Source organism: Coenobita brevimanus, chromosome 25, assembly GCF_032717465.1.
Source record: "Coenobita brevimanus isolate Jiangsu-jjx chromosome 25, ASM3271746v2, whole genome shotgun sequence".
In the NCBI taxonomy this organism is placed as follows: Eukaryota; Metazoa; Arthropoda; class Malacostraca; order Decapoda; family Coenobitidae; genus Coenobita; species Coenobita brevimanus.
In genome coordinates, this window is record NC_136978.1 from 27704367 (window position 1) to 27729304 (window position 24938).

A 24938-nucleotide genomic window follows, 5' to 3' on the forward strand; every position below is an offset into this window, starting at 1 on the left:
CACGTTAATAGATGAGTGTCCTGACACCACATCGGCATACTCCCTGTTTCTGAATGTTGGAAGGTTAAGGACGTCAGCTTCTGTCATTGTCATGTCCTGTGTAACTTCTTATATGACATCCCTAATAGCCTCTTGTAACCGCGATATAGCAGAACCAAACATAGATTTAAGGTCACTCGCATCTGCACATACCTGTCTTAGGGCAGCGTCACACTGGGACAGAAGTGGCTAACACGCGAGCCAGTTTTGTGACCCACTAGCCAAACTGACTCACGGTGAGCGAGATTTCGTTTGCGAGGTGAAATGGATAACAATTCTCTCTCACAGCTTGTTGGTGGGATTAGAACTCAAATGAGCCTATATTAATTTTGTAATTGGTGAGAAAATATTCTGTTATTCACAGAAGGAAACTTTAAAATTGTTAAGTAAATACAATTTAATTCTTGTGGTTTTTATTCACTTTTATTTTTTTCTTGTAACATGAAATAAATATTCGGACACTCAGGTTACCAGCCCGTGGAGGCTGTCTGTTTTATATCCAAACAACAAGTAGAAATCAGATTTCGACATGGATCTTGCGGCAAGGGAAACACTAGTAGACTGCTTTGTGGCTATGGAGTTGCTAAAGTAAGTTAGGAGGTTGCAGAAACTGAGGAAAAGGCAATGGGTACTCCTTGGTGGTTTGTTTACAAATGACCATGAAGCGCCAAGGCAAACAAGACTGTTAGCCATATCGGCTCACAGAAACACACGGGTGTGACGGACACTCGACTCTGCTAGCCATTTTGGCTTGCAAAAGTGGCTCGCATGTTAGCCACTTTTGGTCTAGTGTGACGCCACCTTTACGGTATCAGCTGTGTTTACGACCGTTGTTGTCATGTCAAAAATTTTGGGGAGACACTCACTTATTCTTGCCAGCTCTGCAGACAGAGTTGATAGCAATGGAGCAAAGATTTCAAACCTGATAGGAGGCAATCTTCTGTAAGTTTCACTTACAAATTTGTACTCTTTTGAGTTCTTAATTTCGGCATGCAGGTCCAGATAATTGAAGTCTTTACGTTTTTTGTCAGGGTCCCGTCACCATGGCAGATCCTTCTTCAGAATGTTACATAACGTTTCTCTTCCTTTCTTTATTTCATCATTGGAATAAAAGGAGAGTATAATTTTTGTTAGTGAATGTGGTGATATAATCCTTTTTAGCTGAATGCAGAAAGCATAAGAGACTGTTTACAACATATTGCTCCATTGTAAATATTCACTGGCAACTCTCAGTTATGTGGCTTCATAGGCTAGCATTGCACATTAACCCGCCCCGTCCCTACGACGTATGGGTACGTCACCACGATTTGCATTTGCCAGTCCCGGCGACGTACCAGTACGTCGTGCAATTGCAATGTGCATAATTTCGACAATTTTCAAATTTCGCGCTTGATTTGCGGTACTTACCCTCGCCTGACCTTCCCCTACCTGCCACCAGGCGGGGACACTCGGCGACCCCGCACGACCCGCGCTAGCCTGCCACTCGTCCACTCACCTGGTAGCCACGGTCCTGCTCAGACATGGCTAAGAGAGGTCTCTCAGAGAGCGAAATTCAAGTCGCCCTGGACACCTTTACCGGCGACAGTGATTCCCCACTGGATGACGAGGAGATGGACAAAGATTATGTGCAGCCAGACGAGGAAGAAACCACCAGCAGTGACGAGGAAGTTCCGTCACCAAGGAAGCGGCAGTACGTGACTTACCGTGCTGCTAGAGAGGGGCAGGAGGCAAAGAAGGCACGTGGTATGTCATATCCCTATCCCCAGCGTGCCTTGGAAGCCGAATTCGAGGTCGAGGACGAGGACGAGGACGAGGACGGAGACGTGGGACATGCTGCCACGTGGTATGGGCGGGAGGTGATTACGCATCGTGGCCCAGAGCGCACACCACGTCATCTAAGCAGGTATGGGCCTAGCATTCTGTTTGGGGCGGTAGGAAGTGAAGTGCAGGGAGTGGGGAGTGAAATGGACATTCCTGGGATTAGGGAAAGTGAGAGTGAGGTGGGTGAGTCATCGCTCTCCCTACGCAGTGTGAGGCGGCAGAGTGGATCACGTGGGCCAGTGCGGGTGCGTTCCTTATCACGTGGGGTTGTGAGGGAGGGGGAAGGTGGGGAGGAACCACTCCAAAGCACGTCTTATGCTCCCCAATATCCCCTAACACATGGTCGAGCAAGGTTGCGTGAGAGAGCACGTGGTGTGGTAATGGAGGGGGAAGGTGGGGAGGAACCACTCCCCAGCACGTCTTCTGCTCCCCAATATCAAACTATTTCATCCCCACAGCCCCCTAATGTTCCTCAAGGCCGTAAGGGTAAGGGAAAGAGAAAGGGTAAAGGCAGAGGGAAGAGGAGTGACAGTGGGGAAGCACTCCGTACTCCTTCTCCCCAACCTCCCCAACCAGGATCTCCTCCCCACCCAGACGAAGGCGGTGATGGGGACGAGGGATTTGTGTTGTGGGATTGGGAGGATGGGAGTGATTTTTCTCCCCTCATTCACCCCTTCACTGAGCAGGGGCGATCTGGCTGCATTGCACCAGGTATTCACTGTAATTCAAGCAGGTTGGATTTTTCCACCTGTTTTTCAGTGAGGCCTTCGTTGATCAGATCGTGCTTCAAACAAACCTGTTTGCAAGCGGCCAGCGGCTAGAAAGTGAAAGATTGGGAACAAGGAGTAGGCATTCAATGATTTATGATTACCCTGTCTCCATTCCAGAAATGTTCTTATTTTTTGCCCTTGTCCTTTTGATGGGTATAATAAGAAAAAATAGAATTCCTGCTTACTGGACTACGGACCCTGTTATGTTTACCCCTATATTTGGTCAAGTGATGAGCCGTAATCGGTTTCAACAAATTCTAAGTCGCCTCCATTTTTATGATGCTAATGACCCTGCAAATGCAAACAACACGGACAAAATGAGGCGAATTAGGCTGGTCTTTGATCACCTCAGGCAAACCTTTCGATCCTCATTCTATCCCTATAGAGATCTCGTCATAGACGAGAGTCTCGTGTTGTGGAGAGGCAATATTTCATTCAGACAGTATATACCCAGCAAAAGGCACCGTTTTGGGTTCAAGATCTTTGTTATGTGTGACTGTAGGACTGGATACGTGCAAGACATAGTCTTGTACACCGGTGCACAGACAGACATAATAGAAGATCGAAGTATAGGACTTTCTGGAGCAGTGGTAAAGACGATGATACAAGACTACCTTCATCGTGGTCACGTTCTCTATCTCGACAACTGGTACACTAGCCCTCTTCTCGCTCGTTATCTTCACAGACATGAAACGGGAGTCTGTGGAACCGTAAAGGTGAACCGGCGTCACATGGTCAAGGTAGGGCGGAAACTTGCAAGGAGTGAGGTTGTCTTCTTCAAAGCAAACAACATCCTTGCAACAATGTGGAACCACAACAGAGAAGTAAGCCTCTTGTCCACAGTTCACCGCCCCTTGATGCACCGTACTGATTCTGTTGATTACCATAGCGAGAGCAGGCGTCGTGTTTGGAAACCTGAATGTGTCATGGACTATAATATAAACATGCGCCTCGTGGACCAGTCAGACTCCATGATATCGACGGTAGAGTGTGCCAGGACCACGATGAAGTGGTATAAAAAACTGTTCTTTCACTTGCTAGATATCACTGCTCTGAATTGCCACCACCTTCACGCCATGACCACAGGAGTTCAGGAAACCTTTGAAGGGTTTGTGAGGGAGCTCACACGAGAAATCTTTGCAAAATATGCTGTTGAAAGGCCCCAACAGCGCCCCCGCACTGCCCCTATTACCCACACTCCCCAGAGAATATCCGCCCGCCATTTCCCCACTCCTATCCCGCCCCAGCCCAACAGACCTAGAGGCCCCAGCGCAGGTGTCACGTGTGCAGTCATTCCCAGGTGAGACTCACGACACAGAGGAAGGACACCCGCTATGAGTGCGTGCAGTGTGACGTGGGTCTGTGTATTCACCCATGTTTTAGTGAATATCACACGTTGCTGCAATTTTAGCTTGGTGTGATTGCGAAAGGACGCACAAATTATGATGTAAATGCGACAGACAGACACTATGTCAAAATATCAGTCATGTGGATCGCCAAATATTAGTATAAAGTGCCTACGGGTAGAACATAAGTGAAAACATTGGGTGTAAGTATATAAATCTGCCCTAAGTTGAAACTTACATAGAGAGGGTTGTTTGATACGATATTCTGTCGCTCAGTGCAATAAATACGGCCCCTTATTATAAATTTTCTATTATGTGACATTCTTACGGGTATAATATAAGTTCAAATTATTGTATATGATGATGAATTTCCTAAGTCAAATATTCATAGCGTGTCTATAAAGATAAGATTTCCTGACGCTTAGTCGAATGAATAAGGCACGTATTAGTCAAAATAAAAGTCAGCAAGTGATAAAGTGAATAATTAGTATATAAGTGTGTGAGTGAATTAGTATATAAGTGTGTGAGTATTATGTATGACGTAACATTCCTTGCGAGGGTATTTTCAGGCGATATTCTCACGCTCACTTGAATAAATAATGGCAGTAAGTATGTACAGTGCATTGGAGGGTGTAAACGTGTGTAATGTAAGTGGGAAAATATAATTGGAGTGAATAAATAAAGTAGATGATGAAACACGAGTGTTTGAGATCGTGGTTGCTACGTGAATAGGCGCTAGCATATCGCTAAATGCCCTCGTAATGAATGAAAATAATTGAAAACCTTCACAGTGGTGGGGGAAAGGTTCTATGTAAATGGGAAAATAATTGGAAAGTGATAAAACAATTTGGTATGTTGAAATACGAGTCATAGCGAGTGCGCTTACTAAGGTGATGTGCGCTAAACTTATGCTGCATGTCATCAAAATGAATGAAAACATCTGAAATTACTTACAAACAGTTGTAATTGGTAAACTGTCATTGAAACAGAAGTATACAAGTAGAAAAAATGATAGGTTGACTCATACCAGAAACTTAGCATATAGCATGTTACGACCCGGACCAAACTCGCTATGCTCGCGCGATGGTACAATGCTTATTTTTCCTATATATGTGTCTGAAATACATTATATTGTTACTGTTATTGTTTATTAGTACAAATTCAATAAATGTAGAGGTGTGTGTTGTTTGTCCCATTACTCCTTACCATAGAAAACGTTTACGCATATCCAGCCCATTACAGAATACGATACCTGCGGGGGGAAACCGCACCTGTATAGACCACTTATAGACCGCAGAGACCACTTTCTTCAAGATTTTCCATAGTTTCTCGACCTAAGCGGAAGTTTCATAAGAAAAAAATTTTTCCAAAAAGGCTCGGGACTGGGGGATGTCATAGGTGCGGAAAGGCTCGGGACGTGACGGGTTAAGAAACAGTCTCCCACCATACTTATATAACATTATTAAAATATTAAATTAAAAATATTCAGAGGCAAGTCATAACTCACTGGAAGGAAGTAATAATAATGTCCAAGCAAGATGTGATATTGCTGAGCAGACATCCATGACAGCTTGAATCCATAAACACTGGCAGTCTTGTTCATTAACCCGAGACGTCCCGTTGACGTATGGATATGTTGCAACATTTTGCATTTGCCAGTCCAGTCGACATACTGGTATGTCGTGCAATTGCAAGGTCCCTAATTTGCAGAATTTTCATTTTTCGTGCATGATCTTTCGTACGTGTACACGGGACACCTTCCTCTATTCCTCTACAAGATGCCAAGCGGGGACAATGCCTTACACCACATAACCTCCCCCCTCATTGTCTCGGCAATTCACCTGTTACCAGAAACCTGGCCAAGGAAGACATTCAGGGCCAGAGTGATTCCCCAATCGATGACAATGTGGAGGACAAAGTTTACATAGCATTAGGGTAAAAAACAGTCAGAAATGATGATCAGGTAATGTGGCAAAAGAAGATCAGGAATGGTGATGAGTTAGTGAGTGAAACAATGCTTATAATGCCTATATTACTGTTTGAAAACCATTATACTCTCGTACTACATATAATTCGTAAATAAATACCGTTTATGAGTGGTGTGGAATAGTTATCCTCCCATAGAACTCGTTTTCTTTGCAGCCAGCCTGATAGAAAACCCTGTAAGGTAAGGAGGTACTCCTACCTGTATCGAGTATTTTAAACCTCAGGTGAGCGATTTCTCTATCAATTTTTGATGTTTCTCACCAAAAGCCGAGGTTTAGCCAAAAAAAAAAAAAAAATCCAAAAATGCTCGGGATCGGGGGATGTCAGAGGTGCGAAAGTGTTCGGGACGTGACGGGTTAACAGCTGCAAATCCTTCTTGTGCTTGATTTTCCCACTAACTCGTCGTCATGTAGGGATGTTGGATATCTTTAACCCCTACACCGCGGGCTTGTTTACCAATGACTTGCGTGTGCCGCGGGGTTATTTGGGCTCCGACAGACTCTCAAAAAATATTTGCCAAAAATCAGTTATTAGTCCTAGAATAATAAAATTACATATGCTTATGGCACATACCTTCAGCTTTCTCCTGGAATGATTGTTGAGCCTTCGTCGGTTACCGTAGGACTTGTGGAGACCTCTGAAGTAGGGTAACGAAGTCTCCACTTTACACTTCCCAACAACCCGTAATATGATTACCACAGCCAGATACAAACACTATAAACACTATTCTACAATTTTCAAGTAGTTTGGGATCCATACTAAAAAAAAAAAACACTGTGAAAGCAATGGAAATTACGAGCGCGTCTGATCGTCGCACTGGCACTAGTTCGCTCATGGTAGTCTGTCATTTATTATTCATAAAACCCCTCACACTTTATATTTCTATTACTATATAACGCTTATATATATCTACATTCTTTATCCATAAGTTTCCTTCAGTAGTATTAGTTTATTGTCACTGTAGGGATTCAATTTCTTTCAGTAAAATACGTAGCATTCACTTTCTCGTCCTGTATACTGGCACTGAGAGTGAATGTCACTTTCATCTTCACTCTCATAACTCATAGCATTCAGACATGCTAGAGTGAAACTTTCACTTTCATTACTCCTAGGGTATATACTCGTATTCTTATAATACTACTCATTTACATTTCTATTTACGTTCTCTATTTTATTTACGTTATTTACATTTCTATTTTATTTACACTGTGTTGTGCACTGTCACTTGAAATAACTTATAAAACTATTTTCCATTGTTCACGTATATTTACATTCATTACTTTCACTTGCTGTTTACACATTATTTACAATTCCACTTGCACTGTTTTACTCAATAGAAAGATCGTAGTCACTCTTTTATCAATTGTCAGCCCTTTACCTCTTTCCACACGAGGTTTAGTAGGGGGTAAAGGTCACAGGGCCTTGCATGGGGGTGAAAAAAGGCCCTGAAGTCAGCAAGAGGATGAGCCGTACCTCCTCTTCGGAATCTGAGAGAGAACTGCTAGGAGGGCCGGCCCGGGTTGAGAGGCCTACTTGAGGGTTATTCAGCACTACCAACGTAGCTCTTGAAACAGCTAAGCCTAGCACTGATATGATTGGCAGGAAATCTAGACAATACATTATAAATTTGGTAGTTCCAGGTGAATGTAAATATCATTTAGGCTTCTCCCTTCCCTTCTTACATGTATATTTATTACGAAAATAGATTAGAGGCCTACTTAGGAGATATATAATCAGAGCTACCAATGTTAAATCTTGAAACAGCTTTGTGTAGCACTGATATGATTGGCAGGAAATGTAGACAATACATTATAAATTAGGTAGTTCCAGGTGAATGTAAATATCACTTAGGGTTCTCCCTTCTCTCCTTACATGTATATTTATTACGAAAATAGATTATACGGCATATTTCAAGGGGAAAAAAACAGCGAAAATTAGCGAACGAGTGCACGTGAGGTGTTGTCAGGTGATAATTAGCCAATTCCAGGTGTATGGCACTCTCACTTACCTGATTTCTTTCTTGTATATATTATTTGGTATAAGAATACGACATAGGGCTTATATCAATGGATGAAATCAGTGAAAAATTCCAGGGAAGATTTACTTAGCGTAGCATGGCCGGGCAGGCGAGAGGATAGGGTAATGGAGTGGGGGTAGGGAGGGGAGTCAAGAACGGGGAGAAATGGCTAAATTGTCAACAATGGATGGGAGTACAGATGAGATTAGGAGTGCTGACTAGTGTTGGACATTGTCAGTACTGATAGATGATACAAGCCCCCACTTGAAAGCCCGGGTGAATTCAAAATAACACAGAATCACAAAAGCGACGCCCCGCGGTATGATCCCTTGCTCCCAAGCGTCACGAAAGTGACGCCCCGCGGTTAAGGGGTTAAACATCTGTAGATAATGTGCTAAACTCCAAGAAATGTTATAGTCTTTAAATATTAAAGAAAAATACCGGAGCTCTCTCACCAAGGCTTGACCTACTGCGCCCTCTAGTAGTAGTAGTACAGTAGTAGTAGCAGTAGGAGTAAGAGTAGTAGTGGTAGTAGTGGAAATAGTAATAGAAGTTATTTTAAACTCAGCCTCAACTGAAAGTGACAGTGGACGCTGAAGTTGGCCTTCTCCTGCAGGTCTGCCATTCTGGTTTTGGGGGATCGGGAGAGAATAAGGGACGTCTATATAATCAGCGCCACCACATGCGGGCATCCGTCTCCATCATCACATCTTTTTGTGTGTAGTATTTTTCACCTCTGACACTCCGTACTGACAAAACATTAGAACCTGGCCAGATCAGTAAGATCCCATGCAGTTTTGACAGGTTTAGTTCTCAAAGATGCCTTCTTACTTATCTGAACATGATCAAATGGACCTCAGCCTGATCCTGCATCCCACCAGCCTCCCTGACTAGAGAGAGAGAGAGTGAGTTGTGGTCGGTCAGTGGGGCCATTCTGTAATATCAGTACCACCACGTGAAGGCAATCCTCTCCTGCACAGATCTGGTAAAAATATATAAATAAATAGGTAAATTAATACATCACGACAGCTGTACTTACGCAGCATATCAAACACTAAGCCATCTGTCTCAACAATGGTCTCTCTTTCTCTCTCTCTCTCTCTCTCTCAATTAGCTGCATTCACTTTTAGCCCACTGCATCCTGACCGATTTCTCACCAATGCCCCCCTCCCCAATCCCGACCAATTTTGGATTTTTTTTTTTTTTTTTTGCTTAAATCTCTGCTTTTTATGAGAAACAATGGCAAATCACAAAAAGATTGTTGACCTGAGCTTAGAAGTGCACTGTACAAGCGACCCTTCCCACACCTGGTACTGTCTTCTCTGCAGCCACAGTGCAGCTCTCACGTATTTTATAATAGAGGTAACTATTGCAGACCACTCAGAAGTAGATATTTGTTCATTTGGTACATATATATATGTAGTAGAACATATAGGTTTTCACACAATAATATAGGCGATATAAGTGTTGTTTCACTCACTGAACACGTCAACATACAACACCTTATTGGCGACGTCACCTCATCACTTCAGTTCGTTTCTTCCTCTGGCGCCACGTAATCATTGTCCTCCACATCGTCATCGTTTGGGGAATCACTCTCGACTTGAATTTCATCATCAGAGAGACTGTAGCGTGACATGTCTTTACTGGCCAGGTCACTGCTAACAGGTGAGTTGCCGAGACAATGGCGTGCAGGGGGGGGGGCAGTCACGCTGGGTCAGGCGGTGTTGCCGCCTGGCAGGAGGTACGGGAAGGTCTCCCACATATGCCTTCCAAAAATCACCCGCGAATCTTGAAAAATGTGCAAATGACGGACCTAACAATTGCAGATCGTACCAGTAAGTCAAGGGGTGTCAGCATGAAAGAAAGTTGTGACATATGCATACGTTGATGGGACGTGGTGGGATAGGCAATGCAGGTCACAAATATTCACACTTTTGTAAATCAGTCTGTAACACTTTTTCATAATGACAATGTATACGATCTTCATTTTTTCAATCAAATAAACAATGGAAGAAGTATTATTTTATGTTTATTACAAAAGAGAAAAAAAACATTTAGCTACATAAAATAAGAAAAATGCCAAATCACTTATATTTGATGTTAAGACTTAAATGACATGCAGTTCCGAATTGTATGGCAGTTGCCTATAGCCTAAGTCGATGTTTTGGGACATGCAGTTTGGCCAGTATTCTCGTCGATTAAGGAAGCTCCATAACATCTTTTCCTAAGCGATTTATTTGGTTTATTACACCTTGCTCCACTCTTCTGTTACATAAATCCATCAAATATCTCCAAACCCTGCATAATTAACGTACAAAAGGATATTAACTAGCCATATTCAAAAGTATATCATTATGCAGGTGGTGTTATGGAACCTCATTAACAAACGAGAATACGAACTTTTATCTTCACATTCATTGACCTATCATATCAAGCAGTTTGGCAGCACTATGAACTTCTCCATCACAAAAACAAATCATCTGTGATAATGGACAAGGTAAGAAGAGATTTTGATGTGTTGTGCAAGGTAATCTGAAAGTAACAAGAACAAAATAAAGATGTCTTTATCCAGAAACAATTCATTATGAGAGGAAATTGATGATGATACTGTATCTCTATCGTGAAGGCCAACACAATTATGCTAAACCCCGGTAGAATGAGAGATAAGGGAGCATGGGGGTGCATTAAGTTAGTCGAAAAACACCTAGTATGAGATGAAAACGTCTTTAGAACTAGATAGTTCATCATTTGAGGAAGTTGTCGACGGTGCTGTAATCTTCTCCATCACAAAGACCAACATAACTATGATAAAGCCCAGCAAGAGGAGAGAGAAGGGAGCTGGGAAACGTGTAAAAAAAAACAAAATGAAGCCTGGAGATAAACTATTCTCTGGCTACAGTGGGTAATCATTAAAGGAAAAAAAAAAAAAGAACATCAATCTCACGTCAGGCTACAAAGGGTAATAAAAAAAAAATCTAGGGGTAAATTAATCTATCATCAGACTACAAAGGTTAATAATAAAACAAAAGCCAGGAGTAAACTAATCTATGATCGAGCTACACTGGTATATAATAACAATGTATCATGTTACAAAGGTTAATAATTAAAAGAGCTAGGAGAAAATCAGTCTCATCAGGCTACATAGGTTAATAATGAAAAGTCTAGGAGAAAATATAGTGTATTATCAGGCTACAAGGATTAAGCATGCAAGAACCTGGTCAACGGCACTAAGCACTTCATCCCAAAGGCTAGACCAGACATGATAAATCCCAGCAGAAGGAGAGATAGTGGACCTTGTAGATGCGTAATGGTGAGACTAACCATACGACCACTGCCAGCATCCTTGTCTGACCCTTCAGTGAGCTGCCCCTGCTCCTGTATTCGTTGCCGGTTCCATTGTGTTGTCCTGCTGGTGTGGGCTACCTCCGCCAGCATCTCCTTCTCCCACTGCACGTACAGCCCAGCCTAGGAAAGTGATATCAGATTTAGTGTTGTATGCAAAATGTATTTTGAGACTGCCTAGGTATATTCTGTAACGATTTTTTGTCTATACCAAACATATATATATATATATATATATATATATATATATATATATATATATATATATATATATATATATATGTATACAGATAAGTAATGGATAATGATGATGAATCAAGTGAAGGCGTCCACAGGATGGAACACTGCATCGTGCCCGAAGATCAAAGGGAAAACTGCAGATTTTTAATGATACTGCAGTGTTTTCCCTTTGGCCTTCAGGCACGATTCAACGCTCCACCTCGTGAACTCGTTCACTTGATCAATATTCAAAATTTCAACAAATATTAATACCAGCAATTAGCATTTTGATCAATATTAGATTTTAGAAATTTGATAGAAAGCAACAACTGATTATACATTAAGATTTTCTACACAAAAAATTATGGCAGGAAACAAGAATTTAATAATTATGGAATTTTTCCCAAAAAATAATGGTACCAAGTAACCTTCTAATCATGAAAAAAAAAAAAAAAACTTCTATGAAAAATGATGGTAACAGTTAGAATCAGGTCAACATTTAACTTTACAGCAAAAGTTGGTAATAGCAACTAACATTCTGGTAAGTTATATATTAAAAAATATATATGGTAGACAGTAACACAGTGATCAACAGTAAAAGAAAAATGATGGTAGCAAGTAATAATATGAGAACGTTAGAAATACAAAAATAACGGCACCAAGTAACATTCAAATCATATGAAGAAATTTCCTCAGAAAATGAAGTCAAATCCATTTTAAAAATCTTCAAAAGAAAAAGAAAAAAAGGTACTGTTATAATATTTATTTTCAAGATGCTTCAAATGAATGTTGCAACCAGGAAGTGAATTGCGACATTCAGCAGCGATTAAATTAATCATGTATTGTACTGTATAATGGCTGATGATATTGTTAATGACTGATGTTAATTATGATGATGAATTAATGATGTACAATATAAAGGCTGATGATATTGTTGATAATTAGGAGTGAGCGAGTGAAGGAAGAGAGCAATGTTTACTCCCAGTTAAGTTGGAAATGAGCTGCATGGCCTGATTCAACTGTCACGCTAATAACTTTACTTATGTGAAGTAGAGCTGAAATTCTGCTTGATGCAATCACTCAATAGATTTTGTTATCAACTAAAAAACTCACCCGTAAAGATGTAGGAACCCCTTGGAATCTCGAGTTTTCCAAGGGTGCATTCAGCTCTAATTGGTGAACTCTTTATTATGACATTTAAAAAGATTTTACTTGGTAACACTGTATTTTAGGATCATCTCTAGCAATTAAATATCGGAGATTTCACCTATAATTAAATATCAGAAGGAAATTGTAATGACATGGCACTCGCTTGCTCATCACGTGCTCACAAAGCGCACTTTACTTGTTGATGTTTTTGCTAATGATGATGATGATGTAAGGATGAATAAATGAATGATGGAAGGATGGATGAATTATGGATGGATGTATACACTCTGTATGAATAAGGTAATATAGGATGGACAGATGATAATGGTGTGAATTCGACTCACCTCCCTTATAGCAATAATATACTTGTCGAAAAGATGTTTATATGGAGCATCAAGGGGCAATGGCCAGGCGTAAAGAGTAGGCAAGATCCTTTCTCTTCCTATGTACACTGACTGAGATCCGTCTGCATTGGTGAAGTTCTGGGCGATGATGAACTTGAGGTACGTCGGGAAGTTTATATGAGCTTGCCTGAGAGAGAGAGAGGATTATATTACTGCAACCTGTCATTATAACTTTGGTACCTGTACATGGTTTTAGTCAGCTCTGGGGACAAGTATTATATCGAATGGTTATGTTGTAGTGGAGTGGGATGAGTTGCCAACTGCCACTGGTCATTGTAAGCTCTTTACAAAATTATTACAGCCAGAAAAAATAGATTAGTTACCCCTCGAGGTTTAAGGGTTGGCAGAAAGCGAGATGCAGTTAAGTGTGACTTGTACACAAACTAAGAAAATATAGGTAACTAATACTGTATGCTCGTTACAGAGAAGGCCACAGTAATATAATCTGTATTTTTTTTTTACACTTATTGGCCCAGATTTTCGTCCTTCTGTACCTTATTTTTCATAGCTCACTCGATGAGAGACAATACAGTAATCCCTCAATTATCTGACGTAATAGAGCCAAAGGCATGTCTAAGTATTGGCAATGTCCGGATAATGAACAACATCCCCCTACTACTGAATACCCAGACCGTATCTATACCCAACCTCTAACCTATACCCAACCTATCTGTACAGTACCTCTGCTTATTTTGGCAGTGTTCTCAGATCATTCAGGTATATTTAGACATCAGAACACACACAGGAATATCCAAAGTAATGCTAAACACCAAGAAAACCTTGAAAAAAAGAAACTAAAACAAAAAAAACACCCTACCTATATGCTGCTGTACTTACAGTACCCCTCCCAAACTGGCACGGTTTTCAGGTCAGTCTGCCATGTCTGGACATCAAGACACACATGGGAATATCCAATGTAATGTTAACACGAAGGAAACCATGAAAAAAAAAAAAAACTACCTATACACTACTCTACGTACAGTACACCTTCTAATTTTGGCACTGTTTTCAGGTCAATCTGCCATATTTAGACATCAAAGCACACTTAGCATTATCCATATCCAATGCTAAACACCATGGAAACAATGCATAAACAACAAAGATCCACAAAAAAACTCAGGACGGTTGGAAAATCAGTTACCTGACACCAGTGATAACTGCTCCAGGGCCACAAGAAAATTCCACGGCCAAATATGCCACTGGAAATTGATTCAGTTGGTATAAATGGTTTCTTTGCTGGTGTTTATGCTATAAGATACTCTAATAAAAACACAGAAAACTGATGAATAGAAGTACGTAAATGCAGTGAAAATAAATAGTGTTCAGGAGTAAAACTTACCTTCATAATAATTCCTACCATCCTAGTGCAAAATTTCGCTGGCATCTTCCAAGAGTTAAGCACATGGCTCAATGCAGAATTTCATGAGCTTTCTCGTGGTCACTTCTGAATTTTGGTGCGAGCAACAGTATATGGGTGAGTCAGAAAAAACAGTAAAAACTCACGAGTCATTGCTATCAGCCTGAAGGAGGGGAGGGACTGAGGCAGTGAGAGGGGAGCCGGGAGGGTAAGGAGAAGGGACAGGAGGGGGGGAGAAGTAAGGCTGTGAGCAGGATTTTCACCATTGTGTCATAGGGTAGACAGGCACTTTTATGGTACATTTACTCGTGTCTTGTGGTCTGTTAGATGCGTGGTGGCCATTCAGAAACAAACTCACGGTGACCGGGTGATTTTGGACATTCGGTAGAGAGGCAGACAGCTGCTGTCCCTGAAAATGAACTTATGTGTTCAGTGTATGGTGGTAGTTGGGAAAGACTTAGCCTGGTGGCCACGCGACTTTGGACATTCGGTGGGGATGCATACAGATGTTTTGACACTGCTTGTGGGTTAAGTTGTATTACTTGGGTGCTGGAGGTTCATTAGGAGTGATCGGACCAGCGTGCAACTTTGATCATTCAGCACAGGGGTGAACAGACATTTCAGTGCTTGTTGTGGGTTACGGCCTATTTCCTGCTCATGACTCATGCCCAGTGGCCACAATACTGAATGGCTGAACGTGTCAGCCGGCTGGCCGAAGTTCTTGGGGACTTTTATGTCCAGAAAATAGCAAGTAAATTCGGATAATAATTTAACCCATAGAGTCTGGCGTTTATTTCTACTGACCCTTCCCCTAGCCGGGGATTTCTGGAAAATCATCACTTTTTTTAAAAAACATCATATCTCAGCTAATATTTAGGAAAAAATATAAAACTGTCTTAATTCTCACCAATCCTTTGACTTCAAGCTAATGGCCTCAGATTGTCCAGTTAGTGCACAGAGTCAGAGAGAGAGCTTTTGGAAGTGGGGTAACTTTTTGTGTATTTTGTGGCTATGTCCATATGCATGGCACAAGTTAGTCTTATACCAGCCCTCCACAATACAAAAACACTTTCAGAATACCACAGTCAACCACAAACACCATTTCCATGTAGACTTTGAGAAGTGTGGTGTGAGTGTGCAGTGATGTGAGCAGGGGGAGTGCAGTCACTATGGCAACAACCTTGAGGCAGGCTGGCTGACATGTCACCAGACAGAGGGAAATTTTTTTGTGTAGGTCTATCTATGATGGAGGCGCACAGGTAACTGAAGTGTGACTGAGATGCATGCAGAAGGGTTGCCAGTGTTTGTCTCTGGTGGTAAATGCCCACAAAATATTCAGACAATGCCACAAAACACGAGATCATGTATACATGCTACCTGGGTGTCTCCAGGCGGTCATCTATACATGATACCCGGATGGTGTGGGTTAATAAAGTCAAGGTCCAGTATCTGGATATTGAACAGGTCCAGATACTGCACATCTGGATAAATAAGGGACTACCGTACTACGGTTCTACACACTTTTCGCAGCACTTCTTTGTGACTATCACCATATCCAACTGTCAATCTATTTCTGAAACTCAGCATTCAAGGTGGAGAAATGTAAGCTTTTGGTGAAGGTAGTGTAAAAAGGTACAGTGGCCTAGTTTAACACATACAGTACTTATGAATTTGTGATTTGTAATTCGCATATCATTCAGTAAAAATTGTTCATTCATCAAACCATCCTCAGCATGAGCTTGAACTGGTAATAAGGTACTTAAACAATATTTTCACTGTTTGTGTTGGCAGTATAGATATCTGGAAGATTCATCCCTTGCCCAATCTGGCTAAATCAATCACAGATATTAAGACCACCACTCGCAATTAACCGCCATACTTTCCTTAGAATAATATACTTGTAATGCCACCATGTTTAAAATGTACTAGGGTATTGTACAGGAGGCTTTTTTCATCAAGCTATATGCTTGTATAAATCCTGTGCTAGTCTATACCCTGTTGTATGGAAAGGTATCGGTCCCCCAGTTACCAGTTGATGCTCAACAAACAGCTTCAAATAAAGGCGATAGTGAACAAGACACCAAATAAATAAATGATAAATTAATTAAATACATAAATAAAAACCACTCACCTCATAATAAAGGAGTTTGTGAGGCCTTCCACTGTAGACACCCCCAAATATATTAGGTGACCAAGTTCTTGAAGGATTTCTGATGTTGAATGCAAAAAGGTGTTTGTGAGGGTTAACCCGTATGATTCTAAAGTGATTCTGGAAAAAAAAAAAACATTTAATGAGAATAATACTTGATATTCATAGCATTGCTGCATTTGTTGACTTTTTTGTGTGTTTTTGTTAGTAAAAATAGAAGTACAGTGGAAACACCCTATAATGCTTACCCATCCCCATCCCGGAGGGGCTCGGGAATGAGCATTATTTTCACTCAGTTTGTCTGTCTCTTTGTTTATTTGTTTGTCTGCCTGTCTGGCTGGCTGGCTGGCTGGCTGTCTGCCAACAACTTCAAAAGAAAACTACTGATGCAATTTTGACTAAAATTACTTGGATCATTGGCTATGATGTTCTGATCACCTGATTAAAGTTGATTTCCAAATCCTACTATCATTGAAACACCACATAGACAGAGCCAACGAGTGATCAACTTAGCTGATCAGCTCCGCCCATCTGTCTCCACTGATTTGCCTGAATTGTAAATAAGCAGCCACCCATGACAGAACCACATTCTCTGTCTGTTGTTTGACCTGGCCAGTCGCCACTCTGCCCAACCTCAGACCGAGCTTTTGCCACTGTGCCCACCCTCAGATAGAGTTTTTCAGCATCTCTACGCCCTACCTCCTGCAGGGTGCACATACTATACTTATTTTACTTTCTTTTTGATAGACTTGGGTTATTCTTCTGGCCTGCCACTAAGAGTCCCTGCCATAGTACGAAACTGAACCCTAAGGGATAGGGGAGCGCAGTGATAGTTCGGCCAGGAAGATGGTTCGGCCACTGGCCTTCCTGAATAATGTAGGGGACCTAGATCGTTGAGATTTCACATGAAGTTGCGTGATCTTGCCGACAAATGGCACATGTGTTTTTGTTTTGGTTGGCCGGGAAACAGCAACATCAGGTTAGATTTTATGATTTTTCACGACCCCTATGTACTTTTTCGGTGATCCAACGTAAGCAGTAGCTCCATTAATACTTCAGGGTTGTTATCCATATATAGTGCAAATATCGTTTATTGTCTATAGGTGACGTGAGAGTAGATAACACTCGAACAGCTTATGAACTCTGGGTTTCGGGGCGCCATGTGTACATCTTTATACATGGGGGATGATTCGGCCACTTGAAGTGAGGGATGGTTCGGCAGGGTTGCCAGGTGGCCGAACCATCCCTCATAATTATCTAATGATTTATTTTTTTTATTGAACAATTTTTTTCTGTCTATCTATCTATCTATATACCTAGGCTGCTTCCCCCAAGGAAAGGGAGGTAGCCGAGACAGGACGACACACTCCCCATTTACTCATCCATTCAAACACATTCATTCGCATCTTAGCCCCAAAGGGGAGAACGGACTGATCCTCACCGCACCACACCGCACAAGGGTCAACTGCGCAATGCAATCAGTGATATCTGCAGCAGGGCCAGACAGCAGAGCTGGTTTACCCCTGCCACATCATAACAGACTCATCCCCTTACCTTTTTTCTATAAAATTACATATTCTCTCTCTCTCTCTCTCTCTCTCTCTCTCTCTCTCCTTTCCCTCAGAAATTGATGAAGCTTCTGTTTCAAGAAACACTATAATTGGAGTATTACCTGAACCAGTTTCACAAAGCACTAAGCGAAGGCAAAGGTATTACAACTTTGGATTTTTGTTTCACTGGATTTAAAATGCGTTAAGAGTAAACAGCATGTAAGAGAAGTAGCTTTCATTTGACTCGGATATTTTCTTTCACAAAATTATAGTTTTATTTTATCTGAAATAGGCAAGAGTAGAGCCATTTAATTTCATTATAAGGAGATTGTTTGTTCCTTGTTTCATTAAAAGGAGATTGTTTAGGTAAAACTAATCCAATAAATCATGTCAGCACAGATGAAAATTTGATTCTTAATTTTCCTACTGTATTTAATTCTTTAATTGAGTCCCAGAGGCAAGTGGCCAAATCATCCCACATGGTGGCCGAACCATCCAACGCCAGTGGCCGAATCATCCACACCAAGAGGGATGGTTCGGCCATTTTGGAGACCTTAAGAGTTTGGATTACTGCCAAGAAATGACGTAAGTTTAAGAACTGACAATAGCACACAAAAGAGCCAAAAGATGTGGCTTCCTCTTGGAATAAGCAGATTTTAAGAATTTCTTAAACTTTATTTATTATGATTTTTTTTCGAAAAAGTGGCCGAATCATCACCGCCCTCCCCTACCGTTAGGGCATTTCCATGATGAAGGGCCTTAGAGGTCTGGTTATGGGAGGCATCAAGGGTAGGATCTGTTAGGGTTAGGCAATGTCCTTCATGGGGCAGTGATGGGATCTCCTGTGGCGCCCTTTAGAGGGTGGGGAGTTTAAGCCCCCGACACTGTAGGGAATCATGGCCGGATTTTTTTTTTTAAGTATGTGTGTTCGAGAGTTGGGGTGCTGAGATGTCAGCATCGAGGATCCCTTGGCCTTCAGGGCCTTCTCGACTGTCCTGACCTGTGTTGGTGCCCCAAACAGCTCCTACCCCTCGTTTTAGTGGCAAGAGGGTGCGGCACCAACCAACCTCCAGCTCCCACTCCTCTGCTCCTGGCGATGTCTCCTCCACCCAGTCTGCCTTCACAACCGCTGCAGAAGGTCCTTCCCTCAACATGATGACCACTCCACCACTTCCTCATCTAGACCGAGCAAATCTGCTTGCATTCATGAGCTGTGTGAGGTTGATTTTGTTGCACCTGCTCCTCTGCTAGCCTCATCTGCTCCTACTCCTGCACCTGCCATTGATGAGGCTTTACCTTAGTCACGGGGAAGAGGTCCCAGCATGTTCAGGGAAATGGGCCCACTCTGGGATCACGCTCCAGAGTTCCTCGAAGACCTCTACCAGCTGTTCAGCCTTCAATGTCTGTGGCCACACCCCCTTTACCCTGCTCAAAGTGCCAAACTCTTCATGTGCCACTTCAGAGCAGTCATGATACCAGTTACGATGCCATGGCTGTTCTGAAGCGGCACCTGCCAGGGCTGAGGACCCCTAATGTCATTGGCAGGGACGGGAGCTTGGTCATAATACCCCAAGATGCTGCTGCTTACAATCTCTTGGGGGCAGTGGTTCAGGACGAGGCCTCTCCAGTGCAGCTTTTAGTGCTGGCACAGAGGCAGGGGACGACCAAGGCTATTGTGATGGGGTATCCCATGAGGATTCTTGTTGATCTCCTGTGGCACACCCAGATGGAAGAAGCTTCTCACTGCCAAATAAAGTGGACCAGGGAGAAGACTCATCAGGTTACCATCAACATCAGAGGTCCTCTACTGCCATCCCTAGATCTGGGGAACTGGGGCACATACTATCTTCGTCCCTTCACACCCAAACCATTCCATTGCTACAGGTGCCAGAGATATGGGTACCACAGAGCCATCTGCAGCCGGCCATTCATGTGCGGGATGTGTAGCGGCTCCCACAACATGGAGCAATGCCTTACCAAATTCAAGGCTGGGGAAAATATCGTCCTCCCGATGTCCTAACTGCTTGGGCAAACACCATGTGTGGCACCCCAGTTCACTGGCCAGGACGACGAGAGTTGCACAGGGTTGAGACCATCAGGTAGCCTGGGTAAAACAGCAGCAGGCCACCAGTGCAATGCTTATGCCTCAGGGGGGAGCAATGCCGCGTGGCAGAGCCTGCTCCACCGCCTCTGGATGAGTGCGCCTTTTCACCTCTGCCATCTGCTCCACTCCACCACACCATGACTGCAGAGGTGCACCACATGCCCAGGCCCCGACCCAGTGTTCAGCCACCAGCACCACCCCAGTGCTGCCCCCTGCCTTGAGCTCTCCTGCACTGTTCTTAATGGTAGAAGAGATATGGGTGTTCAGTAGGGGAATTGCTGTGACCCTGGCCCAGGTGCTAATGCAGGCTCTTGGGAAGGACATCGGCACATCGCCACTCATACACACTGTTGACAAAATCCTGGAAGATATGGTGGAGATGAAAGTGGCAGCTTCACACTTCCCCTCCAAGCTCCACAGTCCAAGGGACCCTCAGCCCTGCTCTCCAAATCTTGTGCCTGCAGCCCACATCTCATCTCACAAGGGCCTCCTCCAGCCTCAGCAGTGATAGAGACAGAGAGTGAGGTTCAGGACCCTCTACCAGAGACTCCTCGCCCTCCTCCATCCCAGCTGGCCTAGCCCATCTCTGGATACTCGAAAGGAATTGCTCAGGGGCTTGGAGCAAGCTCCCCCTCCTCCAGGGGGCAGCTGCTCTGGGGGATGCGCATGTCTTTCTCCTCAAGAAAACGCTCCTTCCATGCAACTTCGCCTTCCAACTTCAGGGCTATGTGGGTTTTTTCATTCCCAGGGTCAGTGGTGTCATGCGAGGTTGCTCTGTTTTTGTTAGACAGCGTAACCTCTGCACAGAATGCTTTTCTCCTCCTTTTTGCTGGAAAGGTGCTGAGGTGCAGGGTGTCATTTTGCATCTTGCCTCGGCCCCCTTGACTGTATACAACACACATAGGAGCCCCAGGGGGCTTTAGACATCGGAGAGCTTTTTAACAGTGCCACTCCACTCTTTTATCACCCCTTCCATCCAGTGAGGTGGGTTGCCACCTCTCTCTTGTTCTAGAGTAGATGGGTGGGGTTTCACTCCTAAACAACCTGGCAGACCCTACACATATCTGTGGGGGGAGACTAAATCTTTCCTTTATCTCCACACCCCTTGCTAGTGCCATGGAGTGGTCACTCCACCCTCACCTTACCAGTGACCATGTCACTGTGGTGATTAGTCTTCCCGTGGCCCCGCTTCCTCCCCCCCCCCATTGCCTCCACCACGATGGGATTTTTGCTGAGCCAACTGGGCCCACTAGGAATGGGCAGTTGCTGCCGGCTTTGCTGTTGCACTCATCCCACCTACTCTTGAACCCTGTGTTGAGCAGGTGTCACTTGTTTTACATCAAGCTACTTCAGATGCCAACCCCCTAAGGCAGCAAGTAAGAACTATTGACGGCAATGGACATCCTCCAGCAAGTGCTACCTTGCTGCCATCACGTGCCATACAACCCAAGAAAAACACTGCATATGAGACGAGGCGTGGATCATGTGGTGTCGCACTCTTGACTCCCACTTCACACTTAGGGAGGTGTGGACGAGGATTAGATCCATCTCTGATCCTCATCCCTCCTGTCTGCCATCCCTTCCTGACTCTGTTGGCGAGGCCAGCCATCTGGCATCCCATTTTGCTGCCCCTGCTTCCACAACCAATTTTCCACGGCCTGTTCAGGTCACTCAGGCATGCCTTGAGCGCCCACGCACTGAGATCACAGTGGCTGCCTGCTCTCAGCTGGACAGTGCAGACTACCCCCTCACTATCGGCAAACATGATAATGCTCTGCATCCCAGACAAGATACATCGCCAGGACCTGATGGCCTCAAATACTCTCTACTTCATGCTAGCCCTTGTGGGAAGACAAGTATCCTTGATCTGCTAAACCATTTATGGATGGATGGCCGTCTCCCAAGGTCGTGGAAGACAGCCATCATTCACCCCATACGCAAACTTTGTGATCCTGCTACTGTGTGGCCCATTTCGCACCTCAGTTGCAATGCCAAAACAGCTGAGAGGATTGTGCACACTAGACTTTTGTGGAGGTTGGGGCTGCTTCATCTGCAGCTCTTTGCCTACCTCACTGGCAGGAGTGCTACCCACTGTCTCACCTCGTTTCTTGGAGTGCTTCGATGTGGGTGTGGTATGACTGTTTTCCTCGATCTTGCAAAGGCTTTTGAACTTGCCAACCCTTTGGCTGTCCAGGCAGCACCTGCAGCAAGGAGAGTTGGAGGTAAATTCCTCTTTTGGTTACGAGATTTCTTTGAGGACCAAGCTGCCAGCGTCCAGTTTCAGGGCAGGCTTTCCCTTCTGTATCCACATGAGAATGGCACCCTCCAGGGGAGTGTGCTGAACCCTCTCATGTTCAGTGTGCTGGTCGAGGGGCTACTCGACATTGATTACGGCAGTGGTGTCACCTGCCCTGTTATGCTGATGTCCTAGCACTTATTTTTTTGAGGAGAGACTGCATTAATCAAGCTGTGGTGACCCTGTCCTTCCTTCATGTCAAATGTAAGGAACTTGGCCTCAAGGTCAACTTCGATAAAACCAAATGCATGCCATTTGGTCTCTGGCCCCCTGATCTTCCACTCCTCTTTGGTGGTCACCAGCTTGCCATTGTCAGCCTGCATCAATACCTGGGGGTTTGGACTCACATCTCTGCCACAGCCTGGGTGTGTCATGCCAGGTCCTGTGGATGTTTTACACATGCGCCATTCTATCCCCAATTGACTACAGTGCCATCTGTCTCATGGAGCTATCTCCATCTTCCTGTCAGTCCTTGGAGATCCTCCAAAATGTTGCTCTTCGAGTCATGCTGGGTGCACCTCATTGGACGCGACTTTTTCCGTCCTTTCAATATCGTATATGGGTACAAGCTACAGCAGTTGTCCTCCAGCTCTGTCGTCACTAGCCTAACCTCCAAGTCACTGCTCTCATGCGGTGGTTACTAGGCAGGCCAGCCAATTCACAACCAAGGGGGGATTGGGCCTGAACTATAGCCAACATTGCCCGTTGGCTTGGCCAGACGATGACGTTGCCCTGCCCTGATTACACCCCAGCCCTGCCATGGACCTCACCTGTGTTTCACTTCATTGAACCCACCAAGACAAGGCCAAGGTCGTTCTTCCCTGCAGTTCTCCATTAGGACGGTCTCCATCAGGTGATAGCTCTTTCTTCTTCTGATGCCGCCATCTATTATACTGATGGCTCTGTTGGTGCCAATGAGTCCACTGGAGCTGCTTTTACTCTAGGGGAACACATTGAGTCATGGCGTGTTTCCTCCGGAGTCTCTGCCTATCAAACAGAGCTGGTGGTCATATTCAGTGCCCTCCACCATGCTGATTGCCACCTTCATCAGCATGTCATCATCAACACCGACTCCCTCTCATCTCTTCATGACTTGAGGGGAACCACCATCAGTGACAACGTCCTCCTCATCACCTCCATATTTGCCTTTGCCTCTCCTATAACACACCTAGAGGGTGAAATAACGATTCTCTGACTCCCTGGGCAAGGTGGGATTGCAGACAATGAGAGGGCTGACCTCTGCCTGTCAGCCTGCTCTCTCCCTGCTGTAACTTTTCACTTGCACCCCAGCCTTTCACTTGTGATGTGTGAGGTGGCCAGCACCATCAGTCGCTTTTCCACTGATGATCACCGGTCCTGGATGTCAGAGGGCTCCTGTTCTGCCACCTGTTATACCACTGCTACATCCTACTGTATGCTATCTATCTATTTATCTATTGCCAGACGCCTCAATCCCTTTTGGGGTGGCCACAAACAAATCGCCTCCAAGTCGCCCTGTCCCCCACCATTTCACTGCCTTGCTCCCAACTCACACCCCCCTCTCTCATATACCTCTCCATCCCATCCCTCCATCTCATCCTCGGCCTCCCCCTCCCTCTTCCCCCCTCCACCTCACTCACATACACTCTCTTCGTCAGTCTTTCACCCTCCATCCTCTCCACATGGCCAAACCACCTCAGTGTGTTCCTCATAACGCTTCCTATCACATCCACATCAACACCTCTGTCCTGCCAAATTATCTGCTTGTGCGCCTTCGTCGTCTTCTGCTGGGGTTCCTCTGCTTTAGTCAGCTGTCAGGTGGGACATCTCAGCCTTGTCCCCACTGTCTCAACCGAATTGAAGTCTCTGCTACACTATGTTTTGGAATGTCCTACTACAACTCAGCTGCGATCTCGTCCAGGTTGGCGGCTTGTCCGCAGTGGTGACAACCTCACAGATGCAGCGGGTGTCATAGCCAAGGCACATGCCCATGTACTCTTGGAGGTCGTCACTTTTTCCCTGCCTCCCTGCTGATTTCTGGCTTGTGCTAGCCTAGCGCATTTTCCCTGACGGGCTCTGTGTTTGCCTGTGCCCTCCTCATCGCGGAGGCGAATCTCAAACAACAACGACAGAACCATCAGATTGAGCCTGAAGATGGAACAAGATAGTTCAAAATCGTCGCTTCCATTTGGGGAGCTCCTGAAGAAATTCCAAGAAGACCACCAGAAAATTGTACAGCCAATATGAACCGTTCATAAGAAAATCAATAAAAGAGAATGTACCGTGTATGCCTTCAAGAAAATATGTATATGCAAATATATACATACATATATCCATCTATCTATCTGTTGCCAGACACCTTAATCCATTAAGGGGTGGCCACAAACAAATCGTGTCCATGTTGCCC